The following is a 21,856-nucleotide window of genomic DNA, read 5'->3' as shown; positions in this document are numbered from 1 at the left end:
AAAGGAACAGCTTTACCCCAATTATTCTTTTTCCTTGCAGTCTCGAAAATTGCCAATCGGAAATTTTCAAATTCTTTGTCAGTGTCTACCTTATTTGACAAAAAAAACATGTCGTGCAAGTGATGATATTTGCTTTGATTTCTTAAAACTTTGTCGATTTGCTCATTTAGTTCTTTCTTTCTCTTCTGGAAATCTGCCTACAGAAAAGAAAAAAAAAAAACAGCAATCATGTGGGCTGTATGAAGACTTCTATTTTTTACATTGTTTGTTCCTTTGTATTTATGGCGAGTTGACTGGGACGAGGAATTAAGAAAGCAATCGCATCTAACCATGCTATAACGATTTGCGCTCGACGTACGCTTTGCCAACACGAGACTAATCAATAACCTTCGAATAAAAAAAAAGTTGTACACTGCAACACTGATTACATCAATTCAACAAATTATAAGTTTTTTTCTTAGTTGTATTATTACGCCACCTTCTACGGTTACAGGATGGCTGTGTGTTCCTAATATGGTCCAAGACCACAATTATTGCGTAGTGCATTTTTTTTAGAAAATAAAACAGGCCGTTCGACGAGGGTCATTTGTCTGAGATCATCTACTTTCTTGTGGATTCAGAGTTCATAAATAAGTAAATAAGTAATATATCTGGATTAAAGCATAGAAACACAAATATGGACATAGGAAAACCTGTCAGATAGAAAGTCAAAATGCCACGAATGCATCAACATTGAAAAAGCTTTGACCATATTATGCAAAAATTGGTAATTTTTGAAGCAATTCTATCAAATAAAAGTTTAGTTTCATGCTATTTGACAAAAAAGACACCATCAAATCATATTCACAGTGTTTTGTACTACTTTTGGGACAAATTATATCAAAATTATAGAAAACTTCACCCGCTTTAACTAAAGATATGGACAATTTTATGGTAAGGGGGTCTTGAAATCTTTTGACAGCTTCCGAAGTGCTAATTTTGAACCTTTTTCAACTGGACCAAATCACAACTTTACTTTAAAATTCATGACCCAAATTTTTTTACAGTGTCATTTCATCCCTTGACTTGCTATTTGGGGCATAAAACATGGAGAAATACATTAAGGAGGGGTATAAAAAAAAATTGGCAAGTAACACACTGTCCACACTAAGGACTACATTCGTTGAAAACCAAAATCAAAGGACGACAATTGTGTTCTCGGACCATATGTTCAACATCGCACATTCGTAATGTGACGGTCCAAAGTATGGAGCGTGTAACATGACATGTGTATTCCAATTGTTGACAGTAGTTCTACTGTCTGTCATCATTGTTTTGTATTTTTTGTGTATTATACATTGTGTCTTTGTCTCTTTCTTCTGAATGGGTTTGTATTCAATATTCCGCGCAGTTGTATGACTGACAATACTGCATGGTTTTAGATAATAGTTGCAGGTCATGTGTTGACCTGTAGCGTAATCACGTTTCTACTAATTGGTATGTGCTCTTTTATTGATATATATCTGGTTGATAATTATGCCACATCTCCCTTTGATGACGACCCGACGAATAACGGATGCTTATTAGTGAAGTCTCTAAAACTCTTTAGATAAAACTAATAAACTTCGTTCGCCTATTTTATTACCTTCTTATATTTATCTTTTCCAGTAAAAACTAATAAGATTGGAGGATCAAAGTGCCCATGACGAGCTCGTTCGTCGACCGTTCGATGACAATGGATAGAATCAAACCAAAAATCAATATAATCTGAAACATACCATCACTGTTAAATAGTTAATTGTGTTAACATACTCACAACAATAATTTCTACATGTATGTTCTGACAAGAAAACAAATTGATAACACAATTTATTATCTGTTTAAACCTTGTTAAATAAATAAATATAATACCAAAGAAACAAAATTACCGATTTTGTATTATAATACATGTACATATTTATTTTAATTCTTTATAAAGAAGGTTGCAAATATATATAAGCACGTGAAAACAAACTAAATGGAATATTAGATACATTTTTGAATTAGTAAAATGAAAGAGCCTATGTTGGTATTCCAACTTTTAACCAACATTATTTTGAATATCCCGCCAGTATAACCTATCACTTGAATTTCATTAACGTTATTGTCGTGAGAAAGTTTCATAAACTGATACACTCATTTTCACTTAAATCAAGTATGACGTTTGTGGTTTTGTTTTTCATCGACCATGTCGAACAGCTATTCCGCCAAGAAATAAACTAATGTCATCAAACTGTATGCATACATATACCATCTTCCTATATCTATATACATTCAAAATGTCATTCATTCCCTTTGGGTAGGGATAACTTTACAGAAAACTGAATCTTCTAAACACAAAAAAGTCTGTATTATAGTACTCTATTTCATTGCCTACATTTATTTAGGTATATAGCTTTTTGTGTTTTGGTCTACTACATAAAATGAAACTGATATAAAAAACTATGTTATTCTGGTCTTTTCTATGTCATTTTTTATTGTAGATCATCTCCCGAATTGGCAGTGAGCAACTCAAATAGATACACATTAACAATTATGTATTATATTTGCCATTCTTTTTTATATATCTAGAAATCATATCTTATTACTTTTTTCATTACATGTGTTTTTATGATAAGAAAACAAACCTCCAATATGCTGGAAATCGGCAGAAAACTGTGATTTATCTTGTTTAATTATGTCGTTTTCCATATCTGCAACTACAAGGTAGACTGCACTACTTGTCAAAAAAGCTTGATGTGTAGCATAAAATTCTTTTTGTCCTGCGAAATCCCATAATTCACATAACGCATAATGGTTTCGTTGAGTTTTTACAGTTGACTTAGAAAACACTTCAGACATCAAATTCTCGGGAATTAACAATATTGAATGTTCATTCTTATCCAGATTTTCCTTTGTTTCGGTTGTTCTGTGTTTTTTATAACTAGACATGTCATCAAATTGACTTATAGTTCTATTCTTTGTCTCAACTTCCTGTATAATTTGAGTGGCTGTGGCATTGGCGCTTTCGTCAGGAGCCATGTCTATTGGAACATCATTAAACGTAAAAACTGGTGCATTGCTTTCTTTTTCTCCGAATGGCATATATTTGGTTGATTTGTTTTTTCTATTATTACCTTCTGCGGCATCAATCTTTGTTTTCTCATTTGTACTAAGTGCTCTGTTCATCCGTTCATTCTTGTCATCAATTTCTGACAAAAAAAATAATTTCAACAAGTTTGAACTTTCAAGGTAATCCATTGACATTCCTAGCATTCACCGTACCATCAATACGGATTGGAATCTTCATTTTATAAATTTAATATAAGAATTGAGATTTTTACCTTAGGTAAGCTAGTATCAACATTGCTTGAATTAAAATTTTAGTGTTTTTCCCTGCATTTTCAAAGTAAAACTTAACTTCAACAGATAAAATACTCAAGGTAAAAGTGGGACACAGAAATAGTGCCACTTTTGCAATTATACCTTGCCTTGACATATAATTTGCTTTGCAAGATATATGAGTTTGCAGTCAAATTCGAAAAGAAAAGCACTTTACATCCTATGACTTGTGAATAAAGAATGCAACCATTCTTTGCATGTTCAAACACCCTTTCTACGACTCTAGGTGCAATTCTGTAAATTAACCATATATCGTAGAGACGTATTGCTATTTTATTTAACCTAACAATGTAGGTCAGGGTCAAAAGTTAAATTGACGTTCTAGATAACGAATTTCGCTATCAACTCATATTTTTATATGATAAAGCTATGAGATCTTTGATAAAATAGGTTTGTTGACATATAACTTGAAAGGATAAGCCGAACGTGATCATTAGTTATTCGAAAAGAGGGAAGAAATAAACCACAGGGACAGTCAAACTCATAAATCGAAAATAAACTGACAACACCATGGATAAAAAAAAAGAAACAAAGTAACAGACAAACAAAAGTACACATGACACAACATAGAAAACTAAAGTGTATACAACACGAACCCCTCCAAAAACTTGGAGTGATCTCAGGTGTTTCCAAAGGGTAAGCAGATACTGCTCCATATGTGGCATTCTTTGTGTTGCTTATGTGATAACAAATCAGGTAAATAGTCTAATTCGGTAGGTCACATTCATGAAAGGGAAGGGGATTGTAGTTATGACGTACGGAACATATCCGATATCATTTGTGAAACGGTTATTCAATAACGGTCAACCAACTCGTGATGGCGGCTGTAAAATTTACGAAGTGATGATTTTAACTTCACCATTTGGAACTCTTGATTTAATAGATTCCTTGTGAGCAACAACCCTCTATCACGAAATTCATGATAAAAATGCATGCACGGGAATATCGTATCAATTGGGAGAAATATACACCGTATGCAGTCGCTGAGTGAATGTTGCTACATAGAAATGGAAAGGTTACAACAGGGAAGCTGAAATCATCCCGTGTTTCGTAAAGTTTGGTTTTCAACCGACCCTCACTGCCAATTTCTAGATGTAAGTCAAGATATGATGCGGACTTAACTTTATCTGTTGGATCTCAAGCTTGAGATTGAACAGAAGCGTTCAACAGAGTCATCAAATTTTGATTTATTTAGTCAGAGAACATCAGCTATATAGCGGAAAGTGAAGTTAAAGGATATTGCTAACTACTTATTTTTTATTATAAGAAATTCCTGCATCATAGTTCTCTATTAGTAATCTTGTGCAAAAAGAAATAATTTAAAGAACCAAAACATCACTGACGAAGAGCATTGCCAAACAAAATGATTCGGGAGGAGACAGAATTAAACATTGAAAAAAATGGCTGTAAAATAAGTATTGAAGCCGACAGTGTTAAAACCACTTGAAATTTTTTTTAAAGACCGCCATGATGAGCGGCGAAATTGTTGATTGAAACTACTAATCTACTATTTTACACCTATTATACATTTATGTTTAATGCTATAAAACCCGGTTCAATCCATCATTTTCTACATCGGAAATGCCTTTTCCAAGTCCGGAATATGACAGTTGTTGTTCATTCGTTTGATGTGTTTGTGCATTTGATTTTGCAATTTGATTAGGAACTTTCCATTTTGAATTTTCGTCGGAGTTCAGTTTTTTTGTGATTGTACTTTTTAGCTTCAATTTTCCAATATTATTATTAAAAAAAAAGAAGGTTGTTCTTCCAAATGGTTGAGGATTGCATATGTTGAATGTAATGTATCATAAATGACAGTCAAGTTATTGAAATAAAAGAACATGGGTACAACAACATATAACAATGAAAAAAAATGCAATAAAGATATTGTTACGTTGAAAAAAAAATATTAAAACAACATATAACGTCACAACAATGTTTATATTGCAACTGATAGACTGGAAAGTTCAGTAGTGGCATTTGAAGAAGATGTAAATAATCATGCATTTTATAGATACGATATTAATCATTGATTATAAGTACTAGTGAATGATAAATTTTGTTATGTAGCCGAAAAAAAGATGGCGGCAATGAATCATCGAAGGCTGTACGGAAGAAAAATAATCTTCATATAACATAGAGTAATCAATCCTCAGTATTTATTTACCGTTGCCGATTGTCCATTTTCCATCTTCTATGTTGATTTTGCATCTTCGAACAATGATATCAACACCATCGGTACTGGAAACATCAGATATGCTTTCATTCAATAATCTTCTCAAGAGGCATGTTTTGCCAGCCGATTCCTTCCCAACTATCATAACTCGAACAAAATACCTGTTTTCAGTTTCTGATCTTTTCATAAGCTTATTCAATTTAAGTATATGTTCTGCAAAATAAATAAATTTCTATTTTTACTAGAATAAGAATTTGGATGTTTTCGCATTAACAACAGGTTTACAGGGACAAAATACATATTACAAGTTTTAAAATAACTAACTTGCATCACGTATAATTTAAGGTGTGTTTTGTTCGTTTTCGCACCGAACTGCCAACCATGTGCAAATTGCATGGCGCAAGGTCGAGGAAGGCTAACATAATGTATCTGCTCATTTGACGAGTTAGTCTTTTTGAAAATCAAATTTAACTGCCTAATTTAACTGAAAAATTTCCTTCGTCTATTTGAAATTAAGACAATTCCAAGATTATTAAAATAAACAGAATTTTTAATGTAGAAAGCAAACATTGTATAGCAGTAGTTTAAAAAAAACCCAGAGTAAACACTCAAAATTTAAAATCAAATTAGATATACACTTTAAATTCAAACTCAACATACAAAATTACATAAAAATTACACTCAAAGGAAGGGAATAAACTCTCAAACTCTCATAATAAGTCTCTGTATCGCTTTGGTAAAAAATGGACAAAATATTTTGTGAATATAATGAGCTATTGAGAAAAATAAATGTGTTGGTATATTAAATGAGAGCCGTGGTGTAGTGGTTAGTGCATCGGACTACTAACACAAAGGTTCCTGGTTCGATTCCCGTTCCTGGATGAAAATTTCAGGGACTGATTTTTGGCTCTCCCTTGACACCAATTGCGAGTATGGTCTTCATGAAACGATGATATTACTTTGGGTTTTCGGTTTAAAATGGGTACAGAAGTGCGGCTGCAATGTGACCACCCATTCAAATATCATTGCATAACATTGTCAGTCCAATCATATATGGGGGTGGTTCTGAGCACAAAAACACTTGAAATCAGATGCGGATTGACCTTACAGGAGACACTTTGTAAAAAACATTTCCTCGACGCTCTGAGCAATTAATCAACATATTTTTACAAGTCAAGAGCTTTTTCTTCAGGAGTACACAAAATGTGTTGATTGGCAAAACTGTTTGAAGTACTAGACGGAATATTTATTTTTTAACCAAATCAGGATATTTTTTGTAAAAAATCTTAGCCAGTTTTCACTCTTTATGTCGCCGATTAAAGGTATATATAAACACAAATTATTTTGATCAGTGCAATGCATTCAGGATACCGTAAAGCGGGTTATTTTCGCGGGGTGAAATTATTCGCTTATGTTGCGGATAAAATAAAACCGCCAAAACAAATTCCGCCAAATTAAAAATGTACATGCAAAGGTATTGATAAAAGTTTTGACCCCGCCAAAATAATAACCACCAAAATATTTCGTTTGACGTTTTTAATGAAAATCGCGAAACTTTACACCCGCGAAAACAACACGCTTTACGGTATAACAATGACATATCATATGACTAGATCACAAACGCAAATTATTTCTCACGGGAAGACTATTCTTTTGGGTGTCATATTGAGTGGTGGTATTTTGTCTGTGACACGCTTCAAAAAGATGTAAGATTTTAATATCACCTTTAATCAAAACTTTAAATTACGAACCAAAGTATATTTCGAGGGAATTTTCTCATATGTTAATGCTTGAGCAACATTATGCGAAATCATAACTCCCCGCAAAAAAGAAAATGACGGGAAAAAATATAGTAACCACACCACAATCAAAAGATCTTTCCACAGAATATAAATATATTTTGTTACTTTCTAATGAACAATTTGAAGGCAAAGGTTCATTGACTTTTTGCCTAATTTACCAATGACATTGATCTAAGTTACAAGGTCATAAACCAAAGACCTCAAATTTAAAGACCCTAGGTCTTAATTATATATGGTTAATGAGTTATAGCACCATACGCATTTTTTTTTATATAAGGGAGAAGGGAACTCCAATTTAATGTTAACGTACCCTTTCAACAAAAATGTTTGTGTTACGCCATGTTGTAACAAACAATAAATTAGTTGGTAATAAATCATTTGTCGATATCTTATACAATAAAAAAAAAAGGTAAAAATAAGCCAAAATCAAAATTAAGTATATGATTTTGACCTAAAACAAATTTGGACCAAGAACATCAAATTAAAAGACCATAGGGGTTTATCACGTATGGTCTACCAGTTAGAAATGCATATCACTAAAATCAAATGCATAAGGGGAAATAACTCTCATATGGCGTCTCCAGAATCCTTTGTTTTGACATTTGTCATGTGATTAGGAACTTTCAGTTTTTAATTTTCCTCGGAGTTCAGTATTTTGTAATTTTACTTTAAACTGTCGGTACGTAATATACCAGAGGTTATCACATTTCTATTCCCAAGCCACCCTTGTGATCAATAATTTTAAGAACTTACTGCTACGGTTTTTTATCCATCGACGCATAATTCCTACTACTATCATCCAAACAACAACTGGAAACAAAATATTAGTTTACATAAGAAAAGAAGTATTAAAATGTTTTACTATCAGATGTTTCAGATATCATTTCACAATTAAATCTTCAAATGGAAGGAGTATAAAAAACAATTTGACATACGCATTTTGTAGGTAGACAAATTTAGAGGTTAGAGATCTGGTACGATTGGATTTTATCAACCGTATAGCAATGTATAGTGTTTGATTGAACTATTCCTTTGACTTTTCACATATTCAAGTAGATATACAACATTCATTCTCTATTTTCTAGGTTTGAGCGCACCCGATGAGGGCCAATCCAGACAAGGCTATGGATTCACCAAATAACACTTTGTTTTTTACTCTTTGTAATTTGGCCCGTTGTCAGACTATCTGTGTGTGCTCTAACATCCAACTTATTAAAGGTATCGACTAATTATTACTTTTATAATGTTCAATATATGTTTGTTATGTTCTGTGTACTCTTTCTGCAATGAAGAGCTGATGGTACATTGTTTGTCGAAAATGAGAACAAGGGCAATAAAAAAATCATTAACGTTTTATTCCAAATGAATTTACATAAGTGTCGGTGAGAAGAAAAAGAAAGAACTAATTACTTCTTTTAATGGTCGTTTTTGAAAATATTCGGTACGCACATTTTGAAACTGAATGTTGTTTTAGGCTTAAATACAAATGAAATATGTGTGTGGATACTCAATTCTTCAGTTTGAAATTCATTATCAATAAGTAATAAATCATATAGATTTAACACTGAATAGAGAACTCTTGATATCTCAAATTTATTTTATAAATCACATCAGTACCGACACATTGGACTATGAAAAAAACAGCAAATGTTCACTCTCTCTAAATTAGTCATCTGATTAACCGTCTTCAGTATGACCGAACGTGGCTGCAAGTTATTTCATCAAAAACTGTCAAACAGATTGTTTTCCTTTCTATATCAATGTTGTATTTCTTGTCATTGTCTGTTTAACTTGTTTTCTTAATGGTCCGACGATACAGTTATCAAATCAAAACATGAAATTCAATTTACATGAACAAAACAATTTGGCATGGACGTTTTGGTAAAGTAGTAATGTGGTCCAGTATGGAAAAAATACATAACATGTTTGAAGCTGTCAAACTGATTTACAGATCCTATTTTTGGAAAGAGCATATTTCTTTTCAAATTTCATTTGCTGTCTTATAGGAATTTTCTTCGAAACAAACTGTTTTCTCCGGCTGCAAACCTCCTTCCCAACAAGTTGAAAAAAATCATGCACAAATAGATTTTTTTTAAATCCGAACCCTTTTTAAATTAATATGTTTCTATAAAGAATTACTTACAATACGATAATAACAATGTCAAAACCGATATAGCTGCATCGATGCGACATTTATCTGAAATTATACGACAGAAAGTTTTTGTTATGCATTATTTTTTTTGTATATTATGAACATTTCATCGTCTAGGTTCACTGTTCATTGACTATTTTTAATGTTTTATTAATTGTCTGTAATCTAAGATAACAAGAATCAGTCAACACAATTATGACGGACAACATCAACTTTTTTTATCAGTTTGATTTTACAATAGTTATCAAAGGTATCAGGATTATAATTAAGTACGGTTTGTTGTATGTATTCTTTTATATGTTTATATGTATACTTTTATTGAATTTTGTTTCACTATCTTTAACAGTCATTTTGAATTATTGTATTTGGCATAAAGTATAATTTTAAAAGTACATAAACAAAGAACATGAAGATGAATGTTGGATAGGTACTGACAAAAATAATTACGAGATGTCACGAAAAATCCTGTGCGTTATCTATTTGACATTTACAAAATTTCAATTATTTACCAGACGTTCCACCTTTTCATAGACAAGTCATAGTGCGATGTTATCATTGCAATGTTTTTAGTAACTGTTTCTTTTCATTAGATAACAATAAAAATGAGACATAATAATTATTATTTTCAAGTCTTGCCTTCTTGGTCATCATGAGAAAAAACCTTATCTATAAATAACCTCAATACTTCCTGTTTCAGATACACCGATGTTTATTCTATTCAAACGTTTGATTTTTTAATCATATAATATCATGTATAACATTAATCATTTGATAACTTAAAACATGAACACGAAATATTCGTACTTTTTATATTATCATTTATGGTAACAGCGATGTTTTGTGACAATTTAAAACCATTTCAAGCATAATAGATAATTTTGAAAATGCATTTCAAATTTATCTTTATTGATCATAAAATTGCGCTTTCTAGATTTTCATAATTATTTTTTTCTTATACAATTTAGTAACGATGCAGACTCACACAATACAACGTACAAAAACGAGTATATTGTCTATAAATAACTATATTGTTTTTTATTGATATTTTATGTCTGTTTTTATTATTTTTTATTGATATCTTCTGTATCGTTTTACTTACTTGTAGGAACACGGTATATGTTGTACTTGTAGCTGTCAAACTCACTGATTTGTTTTGTCCGTGTTATATTCCACCTGTAAAGCAAACACATGTACCTGGTTATTGTAGCATAGATTTGCGCACATTATAATAGAAATATGTAGAAAACAGCTGTCAACAAAGCATACCTTCCACTGCATAATTTTGATTATTTTCATCGACGTTTCTTCTAGTTAAAAGTTAAAAGTATATAGCTTTTAAAATTCAAGAAACTTTTCATCGCAGAAATATTTTATACACCTTGAATGATTTTGGTATCGGTATGAAAAATCTAGTTTGGAACATATATCTATTTTCGCATCAATAAAATTGAGGAAGGAAATGGAGAATGTGTCAAAGCCACAACAACCCGACCAAAGAGCAGACAACAGCCGAAGTTACCAAATGGTCTTCAATGTAGCAAAAACTCCCTCACCCGTAGGCGTCCTTCAGCTGGCCCCTTAAAAAATATGTATACTAGTGCAGTGATGATGGACATCATACTAATCTCCGAATTATACACAAGAAACTAAAATTAAAAATCGTACAAGACTAACAAAGACCAGGGGCTCCTGACTTTGGGCAGGCGCAAAATTTCGGCGGGGTTAAACATGTTTATGAGATTTCAACCCCCCCCCCCTAATACCTCTAGCCAATGTTGCCAGCCCCAGACCTCAATTAGGGAGGCTTGCAGGTATAAGATTTTCAAAAAAAAAAAATAAACATTTATTTTCATTAAATATTTTATTAATTACCTTTAATAGTTGGACTTTATCATATGGTACAAAAATCATTCCAAAAAATCAATTCGTGTTGGCCCCTGGTGACATTTAAAATGTAGATATCATTGAAAAAGCTCCAAATTATCTCCCTTTGGTGCAAACATGACATTTTTGGCATTGAAATTGAAATATCTTTTTTTAATCATCGGTGACCTATATTTTTTATTGTTGTTTTCGAATAAAAGAGGGACGAAAGATACCAAAGGGACAGTCAAACTCATAAATTTAAAATAAACTGACAACGCCATGGCTTGCTGGTGAATAAGCAGTACACGAACTAAATAATTGTAAAATTTAAGCGATTTCTGTAATTTAGTTCCTTTTTAATTTGATATTACCGCTTTTTCTCCTATTAGTTCAACAGAAAAAAAGGACATTAACAAAAAAGCATGCTCTTTCGAAGCCAGATTGTGAGCGTAAATGAACGGTGATCCCATTTTTTATTTCATTTTTCCATTAAGTTTAAGATAAAGTTCATTTATAGAAAAATATAGCGAAATCCTATATTAAATAATTAAATAATTAGACCCGCGAGCCCCCTTCAACTGATTAAAAGAGTATGTCTTCATCATATGAAAATCAAGCACAATCCCTCCCGTTAGGGGTTTAGTATCATACTATCATAAAATATATGAGAAGACCATAACCCGTGTCATGCCAACAACTCTTTTTTTTAACTAAATGTGTTTAGTTCCGATGCAAAGACCCTATAGTTAAATCTATATTAAAGCCAAAATATGCAATCTTTAATGACCTGACAACAGTATCGTAACTATATCCCTTCTTAAAATAAGTCTGTTTAAAGGTTTTGTAAGCTTTTGAGATGAATACTGACATTTTTGTGCTTTGTTAAGATTATTACCATAAAGATTGGATGTGAAATACCTGAACTTATAAGATGTCTGCATGTTGAGTTATATTAACGCATTATTTCCTTATACCGATGATAAAATTTATTAAATGTATTGACTAGTTTGTGAAATCGAAAACCCTGGTGTAATAATTTTTCGGTAATACACATAAATTTCTCGCGCTAAAATCTAATACGTTGTTACATCCACGAGCGAATCGTACAAGTTGAGATATATAAACACCATAAGATGGTTACAAGGGAACGTCACCATCTAAAAATGGAAAACTAACGATAGGAAATGAAAAATCATCTCTTTTATCATAAATTTTTATATTAAGCTTCTCTTTAATGATATAGATATCAAGATCCAGAAAAGGGCAGTGGTCATTGTTAGTAGTAGCTTTATTTAAAGTAAGTTCAACAGGATAAATTTCATTAATATACATACTGAAGTCGTCATTATTGAGAGCCAAAATATCATCCAAATATCTAAAAGTATTGTTAAATTTTTGTATGTTGTCTCGATGGGTCTTTGCTAATTTTAGTCATAAATTGTAACTCGTAACAATACAAAAGCAGGTCCACAATAAGTGGTGCACAGTTTGTCACTGGGAACTTTGTTTTTAAATAAATTTATCAACACATAATATAGGTAGATGGATATGTAATACATAGAAATAACATTAAATATAAATTGCAAGATAAACAAACACTTACATATCCCCCAAGTAGCTCATTCCTGGCATTTTGAAGTCATAACATTTGATATCTGCATAAATATAAAAAAAAAAGTGTTTTCTTTTATAAAATGTTTTTCTTCTGTGAGTCGTTTGCGAATGAATAACTGTTTGTCGTCAGTGTAAATGGTCAATAGCAAATAAGTTTGCACATTCTCAATAACAAGTATTTATACAAATCTATCTAATTATTTTCATTACATTTAACATGTGTGTTGTCAGTAGATATACTCGAGGTTTTCGTTTTCTTTAATTTAAAGGGAATACAATACACTTACGGCGCAGGTAATGACGTTGTTAAAGTAAAGTGTACTTTTTGAGCGACGTAAAACAGCGACATGTTGTAAAAAGATGCGTTTTCGAGTGATTTAATTTGTTAACAAGAAAACGAGTACATGGACCCATTTTGATTATAAATGTCATTTTACTAATGTAATGAATGACGATTATGCGTTCCAATTCTTAAAACATAATCAAGGATTTTTTTCTTAATTACATAAATTTGGAGCAAACATGATGTTTTTCTCTTAAAGGATAGATATTTGATAAAAATGATTTTAAGAGATGTAGATGTTTTAAATGATGCATCAACCAAACTACCAAACTATCCGAGCGACATAAAAATTTAAGTTTTCAAAAATAGACAAGAGTTTGTACGTTATGCAAAACTATAAAGACAGCCAAGCCTGTAAAACTGGATTGTTTTGTTTAATATTGATAGTATATACATCTGAAAAAGAGAGAATCGTAATATACCTTTCAATCCAACCGTTTCGTTGCATGGATTTTTTCCGAGATAGCAGGAACAATCTTCAGTTGAAGGATCGCAGTAACTCTGGTTTTGCAACTTTCTGACAAAAGTATAACCTTGATTGGTATTACAAATACACTTCCTGTCGACCGTAGTGTTGCCGTCTTCATAAGTCTTTTGGCCTAGACTGTTGCAAAGTGATTTTTTAAAGGTACAGTCACTGTACCCATTCGTGTCAAAATTAAAAGGTTGGTATCGGTTTACACTACATATTGCTCTGTTTAAGTTCGGCTGAAACACGTATTTATAACCTGCAAATGTAAGTATTAAAGTGGTCATTATATATTCGTGAATGAATCATGTTAACTTGATTTCGGTATTACAGTATACGTAATATTCCAGGTTTTGTTTATTACTTTTCCTAATTTAAGTAAATGAATTTGAAATTAATCTCTCAAAATTGATATTATATTTGTAATGAAATAAAGTTTTTAAAAATAACGGTAATTATCTTTGAAAATCGTTCAAATCGTGTACAGACACTTTAACTGTTATTTCATACTATATTCATTTATTTTTGTGTTACATAATTATTAAGTGTTGAAAACACTTCCTGTTCGATCGACACGGACCATCTTCAGAAGGCAAAAAATTAAATAACATGCTGCAATTCACCGGACGCATATTGAGATATTACAAAATGCATACCAGGAGCTAAAAGTCTAGGTCTGTTACATCTATCCCTGTAAACATTTACTCGAAAAGTTATGTTAAATAAGCACGTGTAATTTCTTGGTGGCTTACACATCGATTTTGCACGAATATCCCAATGTGCCTGTGATGGACAGGTGAAGTTGTATGCTTCATTTAGCGATAATATCTACAAAAATAATTAAAACCATATTCATTAACAGTTTAATCAAGGTAAGCCTATTTGAAACCGAAATTTTATTTATTTATCACTTTCACAAATGTGTATGTATATTAGCACGCTATATAGACAATAAATGTTTTATCGAGCTATAATTCAAGGTTCGAGCCGAGCACAAATACAGCTGATATTTGAACACACTAAACAGTTATTGTCTTTATTCTGTAATTAATTCTGTATATTGTTTGTGCTTTGAAAGACATAAAAACTGATATTTTTGCATTTATTTTTAAATCCCTTAAGGCCCGCATAGTCATATAAAAATTACACATTTAGCTGGAGACGGGTTCGCAAAAAAAAACACCAGAAGTGTACGAGCTTCATAATTTCGAACTGATCTTGACATTCACTTAACATAAATGCTGAATTGACATGGTTTATTTTGTTACACATGTAAACATTCAAGTTTTGAAATCAATGATTGTCGTGGTAGAAGATATAACTGTTCAAGTTTGTCTGCTATCAGAAAATTGGTTTGATTTTATTGCTCTTATGAAATGTTTGAAAACAAACAGAAAGTATTTATGAAAATAGTCATGGTTTCGCATAAGGTCAAACAATACGTCATTGGAATGCGACTGCAATTAACATTCTGAGGTCACGCAGGTTCATACAACACTTGTCAACAGCAATACACAAACGTAGTCCGGCAGTGGGCGAAACTTTGGAGCGATATCTTTATAGTATACAGATACAGCATAGCGATATCAGTAGGGCTGTATCTGTATAGTATGACACCCAATTGCAGGATAAACACATCGAATATAACATCCTTAAAACTTTGCACGCGTTGGTCTACAAAAGACTTACCAGTTAAACATGAATACAAACAACTGGTAGACAAAAGAGGAGGTTGTAGAGCAAATACTACAGAAAATCGGAATGACAGCTCATGCAATGTATGCTCGAGTCGGCAATTTTCGGTTCATAGGTTATCATTGGTTTGTGTGTGAAGTATTTGTTTTACTTAAGTTGTAAATGGCCGTGCTTCCAATTCTGTTTAGAATGATTTTCCGTCAGTGAGAGTGCAATTAATCAAGATTATGGTGCTAAAATATATATGTAATTCATACATTATATTCAAATTCTATTACAAATAATTGTACTTTCTAAAATTCCGGAATCATATTTTCATCAGGTTTTAGTGTGAAATCTCATTTCATTTTAGTAAACATATATGCCCAAAACTACTTCGAAAGCATGTATCATTAAATGAATCCCTTACTTTATACATTTAATGCCTATAATTATTGTGAGTAAGGATATAAAATGTCTTTATAAATCACATGTTGAACAATAGTGTCAATTATGTTACATTGATTGATTGATTGATTGTTGGTAGCTTTACGTCCACTGGCAACTACTTCATCCATTTACAGGACGAGAACAAATTAACAATAGATACAATAGGTAGGTCCTATAATAGAGTTCGTCCGGGATGGAGGTCGAGGCATTTAGTCTGTCGCTGAAAATGAGGATAAATTTGATAGGGAAAGAAATTTAGCCTTACAACAGGCCACCTATGGGTCCCTAAAAGTGTTTCTAAGAGTCATTAATGTGCAGATACCGTGGCATTCTTTCTCACGAGGAGTTAATGTCCAGAACTACATGTAGTTTATATTTTTCCGGGATAAATTACTTATCAATAGTAATCAAAGGTAATAGGGTTATATATTGATACGCAATACAAACGCTTCGTCTTTATACGAATCATCTATGACGCTCAGATCAAAATTGTTAGAAAGCCAAATAAGTATACAGTTGGCGAGCATTGAGGACCCAAAATTCCAAAACCTTGCGCTAAATGCGGCTTCGGTAATATATGCCTGGGATTAGAAAATCTGGAATAAATCATACTTTTGCAAATAGCTAATTTATAAAAATGACCACATAATTGATATTCATGCCAACACCGAAGGACTGACTACTATGCTGGTGATACCCTCGTTCGTGGACGAAACGATGTTTTCTATAGAGACTGTTCAGCAAGGGTGATTAATCAAAAATGAAATTGAAAGGCCTTTGCTATTGTTAAAGTTGGGAATACGTTAAAACTTTCAGTCTCTTGCAGTCTCTACCGTTGTCTATGGATATAAAAGAGCAAAACTAAAAACTTCAACATTTCCTTAAAATCATCAATTTAGTGGCAGCAACCCAAAAAATTGTTGTAATAGTCATTTGAAACTTTCATGGCAGTAGAACTTGACCCAATGATCACATTTAACTCTATCAGATTTGCTGGTAATGCTTTAGTGGTTGAGATATAAGTCAAAAACCTGCATTTTCCTCGATATTCTTTTTTAGGCATCGTGGCCATGTTTTGGACGAAACAGAAAATAAAACACGAAGTTAATTCTAGATACCTTAAGGATCAATCAGCTTAAGTGGGTCGATGTCATTGCTGGTGGACGTTTCGTCTCCGAGGGTATTACCAGCCAAGTAGTCAGTACTTTGCTGTTGTCATGAATAATAATTATATGGTCATTTTTTTTATAAATTTCCTGTACACAAAACTTTGAATTTTTCGAAAAACGATTTTCTTATCCCGGGACTTCATTACCAAAGCCGTATGTTGAACAACTTTAATGAATTTTTGGTCATCAATGCTCTTCAACTTTGTATTTGTTTGGCTTTTTGACTATTTTTATGTCACTGATGAGTCTTATTTAGAACAAACGCTCGTCTGGCGTATTAAATTAGAACCTTGGTACCTTTGATAATTAGTTGAAATCGGTTGCGTAGTTTCAAAGGAGAAGATTTTTTTAATTTAGAAATAGTTATCAAAGGTACCACATGTACCTGGCTCCTAATTAAATACGCAAGACGCGCGTTTCATCTCCATAAAACGCACCAGTGACGCTCAGATCAATATAGTTTAAAAGTCAAACAAGATTAAAGTTGAATAAACAAATTGTGTAAAATTGTTTTTAAAGGGAAACACTCATTAAGGGGTCAATTAATCTTATTTGTAGATTTGCTGAACTTGTTTGCTGTTTACAGTTTATCTTTATCATTAATAATATTTAAAATAATAACATTGATTCCTATGTTTAATGTTTAGCCATTGTGGCAATCCGTTTTGAAGAAATAGAAAAAAAAACACGAACTTTATTCAAGATATCCTAAGGATCATTCAGCAAAAGTTTGGTTAAAATTGGTTAGTAGTTTCAGAGGTGAAGATGTTTGAAATAGTTTACAACGTACAAATGATGACGGACGCTAAGTGATGGCTTAAGCTCACAGCCCCTTCAAAACGGTGAGCTAAAAAGCTTAACTTAATTGAATTTTTATTTTGAAATAAAAGGTAAGTCCTTGACATGAATATATTTATAACCCGTTTCTTATCTTTGGAGTTATAATTTCGCATGACGTTCCCGGGCCCATATAAAGGAAAATCTAGGTCATGGTAAGTTGATTTTCATTTGTTTGAAGTGTTTGACCTTTAGATGTTGCCCTTTGATAAAAGACTTTCAGTTTGGAATTTTTCACTCTAGTTGGGTATTTTTTTGTTATTTTACTTTTTACGATATGATGACCTATTAGTCGTCCTCTTACTTACAAGTTTGCTTAAATTAGGAACGGTAACTACTTTTTAGTTGTATATTTTCCCGAGATGTCCAGGAGTATCCACATTTTTATAATCCAGTCTACTTTATTTGATTGTTATAATCCTAACTAAATGATTTTTTTAAGCAGACCGAGCACAATAGAAAAAGAAAGAAAATTTGATACTATTAGAAGATGATTGCTTTTTAAAGTATACATACATGAAGGACAGTCAGTATGATGAACACGTCCATCATAGTCTGTAATAATTTATTCCATCTAAAAATATAATCATAAAAATTCCAGCGTTCATTAAATACACAACAAACTGTACATACCATTGCTTGATAATTAAACCTATGACTTTATTAGATTGTATATTCTTGCATTGAGCTAATGAAGTTCAGTGTCTAGAACATATGTCTTCTCATTAACTTATAAAACTTATATTTTTAGTCAAAAAACGGTCCACTTATGCGTTACAAGTTTCTAGTATATCAGTTGGACAAAGGTTGGTTAGAACAACAAAACACTAGTGTATAAGACAGTTAAATACACAAAAAAGCTGCAGTACAGCTTTTGACTTTATGTTTAACTTTTCATTATATCAGTCCATAAACTTTTAAACAAAGTGGTAACTTCCACCGCTTTCAGTATTGACAGTGCATATAGATAATTATTGGTTGCAGAATAATGCAAAAGTAAAAAATAGGTTGTATGTTCTTTAACATTTTTAAGTATTCCTATTTGACTTACATCTCCGTAAGAGTAGTTATTATCATTTACTCGGAAAACTGGCTTATATAGATTGAACCTTATAAATACATCTGTTTCACAAGCCACACCTCTCTTGGAGAGATTCATAGTATTCAGAGATATTTTGTGTTATTACCTTATGGTTCCAAAAATTGATCATTATGTTTCATTTCGCATAACATAACTTGGAATGTAACAAGTATGAATATACATGAGTATCAGTCAAATTAAGAACTCGTGAAGATCCAAAGTGAAAAAAGTTGTAGAACAGAATTATAGTACAGAGGTTTTAGCCTACCGTATGTTCTTCTTTCTTTTACTAATGGTCATTTGAAGTCCGTATAGTTAGAACATGTACGAGCAAAACGTATCAAAGGAAACATGTTAACACCATACGATGAAACATACGGTATGTTTCTACTGAAGAATGAGAAACTGGGGGTTCAAAGATTAAATAAGGTATTAACATGTGACTTTTTTTCAAATAAATTACATGTTTATAATAATACTTCATTGCGAAAGCAATACAGCTTATAGAATACTAAGATACTTATAGGATGTAAGACATGTTAGTGATGCTGGTCGATAATTACTGGAATTATTATATATATACTTAATTTAAAATGTTTGGGTATATATATCCCAGATGGAGGTGTCCTTACCTACAGGGGGCTTATACACCAAAGAAGAAACCGAGCACCTTCTGTCGTCATAATGATCGTAAGCATTATACAACGATGACATCTAAAACATCGACATTAAACAAATCGACATGCTACAATTTATAAAACATCAGTATGCAAAGAATTTTGAAATCACGAAGTAAAAAGTTACAAAGTGACTATTTACATATTAAGAATTTTGAAATAACGAATTGACAGTTTACAAATTCAGAATTTGACCCAGTTGGCTTTCCATACATAAGAAGTATCAAAACAAGTACTTCATATTTCGAAATAGGCAAAATGTCCCCTCATTTTTATATTTCGAGGATTAGGTTTTTATGAGTCATACAATGTCCTACAACTATTACTTTCTGTTGTTTTTACCGGAACAGAATAAGTGGTGTATGACCATATTTAATTCAATGTTGTCTCTGCAAATAAGAAATAACAGTTTTTATATTCCTGAATTATACAAATTGCTCACCTCAATATCGAATTGTTGTATCCATGCTTTATCACAGTTACAAATGCCTTTTCTTCTTTCTTACTGATCTTTGTTCAGTTATATTACACAGAAAACAACAACGTATAGGAAAATATTTGTTTGCAGTGTGTGTCAATTTAACAAATTTATTATTAGGTATTATTTAACTCACTATTTTTTCTGTAATTATTTTCAAAAGCAAGGCTACGATTAGCTCGAAGATAAAATAACACGATCAAAACATCAGAATAGTTAGTGTTTTTTAAGTGTAAACAAAGATCGTACCTGTGATTTTCAATGTCAATGTAAGGGCAATCGACGTTTCATTGATGTGTAAAAATTTCTATAAATAGTCAAACCTTTAACTTCTTATAACATGAGTGTACTTACTGGAACATAAGAAGTATCCATGTCGTGTTTCAGATTTAAATTTCATGACTACTTTAGCCTTTTATATATAAGCGACGATTAAGTGGAAGACTTAGTTTTAGTGTGAGTCAATCTAACCAATTCATCATCAGATATCATTTTACTGATTTTTATTGTTGTTGTAAATATCTTCAAAAGCAAGGTTAAGACCAGCACACAGATAAAACAAAGATCGTACCTGTGATTTCTCAATGTAAATCTAAGTGTATTTAAAGCGTCAATTTTGTGTATAGATTTTTTAATATATTATTCAAGCCCCTGTCATGTAGAATTAGTATGTGTGTTTTTGGTCGAGAAGTTTTAAACTACCAACCGAGTTCATTCTAGATAAGTTCGTCAAATATCTTCCCAGAAAAGCACAACTGTCCTTTCTTTTCTTGTAAAATCCTGATCTTCACATTATCCAAAATGATATGTAATGAAGTCCGACATAGTTTTACCGGAAGTGTTGTTGTAGAGTTTACGTACAGTTTATGTAAAAATTTACCTGATCAATCGGATCATTTTATTATTTGTTTAGGGATGTCTAGAGAAACAATCTATAGTAGATAATATACTACCATTAAGAATACAAAACATATACATATAACTAAATTAGTTGTACTAAAGTTTATTAAAAGATTAAAAATGACGCATAAAACAAAAATGTAATACGAAATAAACAGGGAAATAAATTGTGCACATAAGAAATACAAAATTCTCGTCCGCTTTCTCATGTTCTCCAATCCAGGTGTATTCCATCAGCCAGGTCGTGTACGTTTAAATAATATTGGAAAAAGACAACAACCCAAACAAAGAATAGAATAACAACCGAAGGCCAACAATGGGTCATCGACGCAGCGAGAAAATCCCGCACACAGAGGTGGGTCTCAGTTGTCTTCAAACAAAATATGTATTAGTTTAGGGAAAATAGACGTCATACTTAACTTCAAAACAAATAAATGAACTAAAATGGGAAAGCATACAGGACTTACACAGGTCAGAGGATCTTGACTTCGGACAAGCGCAAAAATGTTTTAAACCTGTTTTGTGAGATCTCAAGCCTCCCTTGTACCTCTAGTCAATATAGAATGAAGATACACACAGCAGTACGCACAACAATACGAACAGTACAACACAGTTTAAAAGAACTCCGAGCCCGATGTCAAAATAGGTACCAAAAGAAACTAAACAAAAGGACAATGATACATAAATTAACAAAGGACTACTAGCAGTTACTCAAATGCCAGCTCCAGACCTCAAATAAATTTATTGAGAGATTATGTTTTAATCATAT

General features: G+C 32.0%; 2 long non-coding RNA genes across 2 annotated transcripts; both read right to left on the bottom strand.

The window, feature by feature from the left end:
• Positions 1-1,623: 1,623 nt before the first annotated feature.
• Positions 1,624-8,160, bottom strand: LOC143058623 (uncharacterized). The gene is made up of 4 exons (XR_012973155.1): positions 8,131-8,160; positions 5,567-5,788; positions 2,646-3,209; positions 1,624-1,746 (listed from the first exon to the last, which is right to left on the bottom strand). It is a non-coding gene; the product is annotated as an uncharacterized LOC143058623 (long non-coding RNA).
• Positions 8,161-9,521: 1,361 nt separating this feature from the next.
• Positions 9,522-20,747, bottom strand: LOC143058215 (uncharacterized). Its single transcript, XR_012972950.1, has 7 exons — positions 20,685-20,747; positions 18,468-18,525; positions 14,478-14,649; positions 13,775-14,080; positions 12,999-13,050; positions 10,629-10,702; positions 9,522-9,574 (listed from the first exon to the last, which is right to left on the bottom strand). It is a non-coding gene; the product is annotated as an uncharacterized LOC143058215 (long non-coding RNA).
• Between the last annotated feature and the right edge of the window lie 1,109 nt (positions 20,748-21,856).

The sequence above is a fragment of the Mytilus galloprovincialis genome, chromosome 14, assembly GCF_965363235.1.
Source record: "Mytilus galloprovincialis chromosome 14, xbMytGall1.hap1.1, whole genome shotgun sequence".
Lineage (NCBI taxonomy): Eukaryota > Metazoa > Mollusca > Bivalvia > Mytilida > Mytilidae > Mytilus > Mytilus galloprovincialis.
This window is presented reverse-complemented; position numbering and strand designations above follow the sequence as displayed.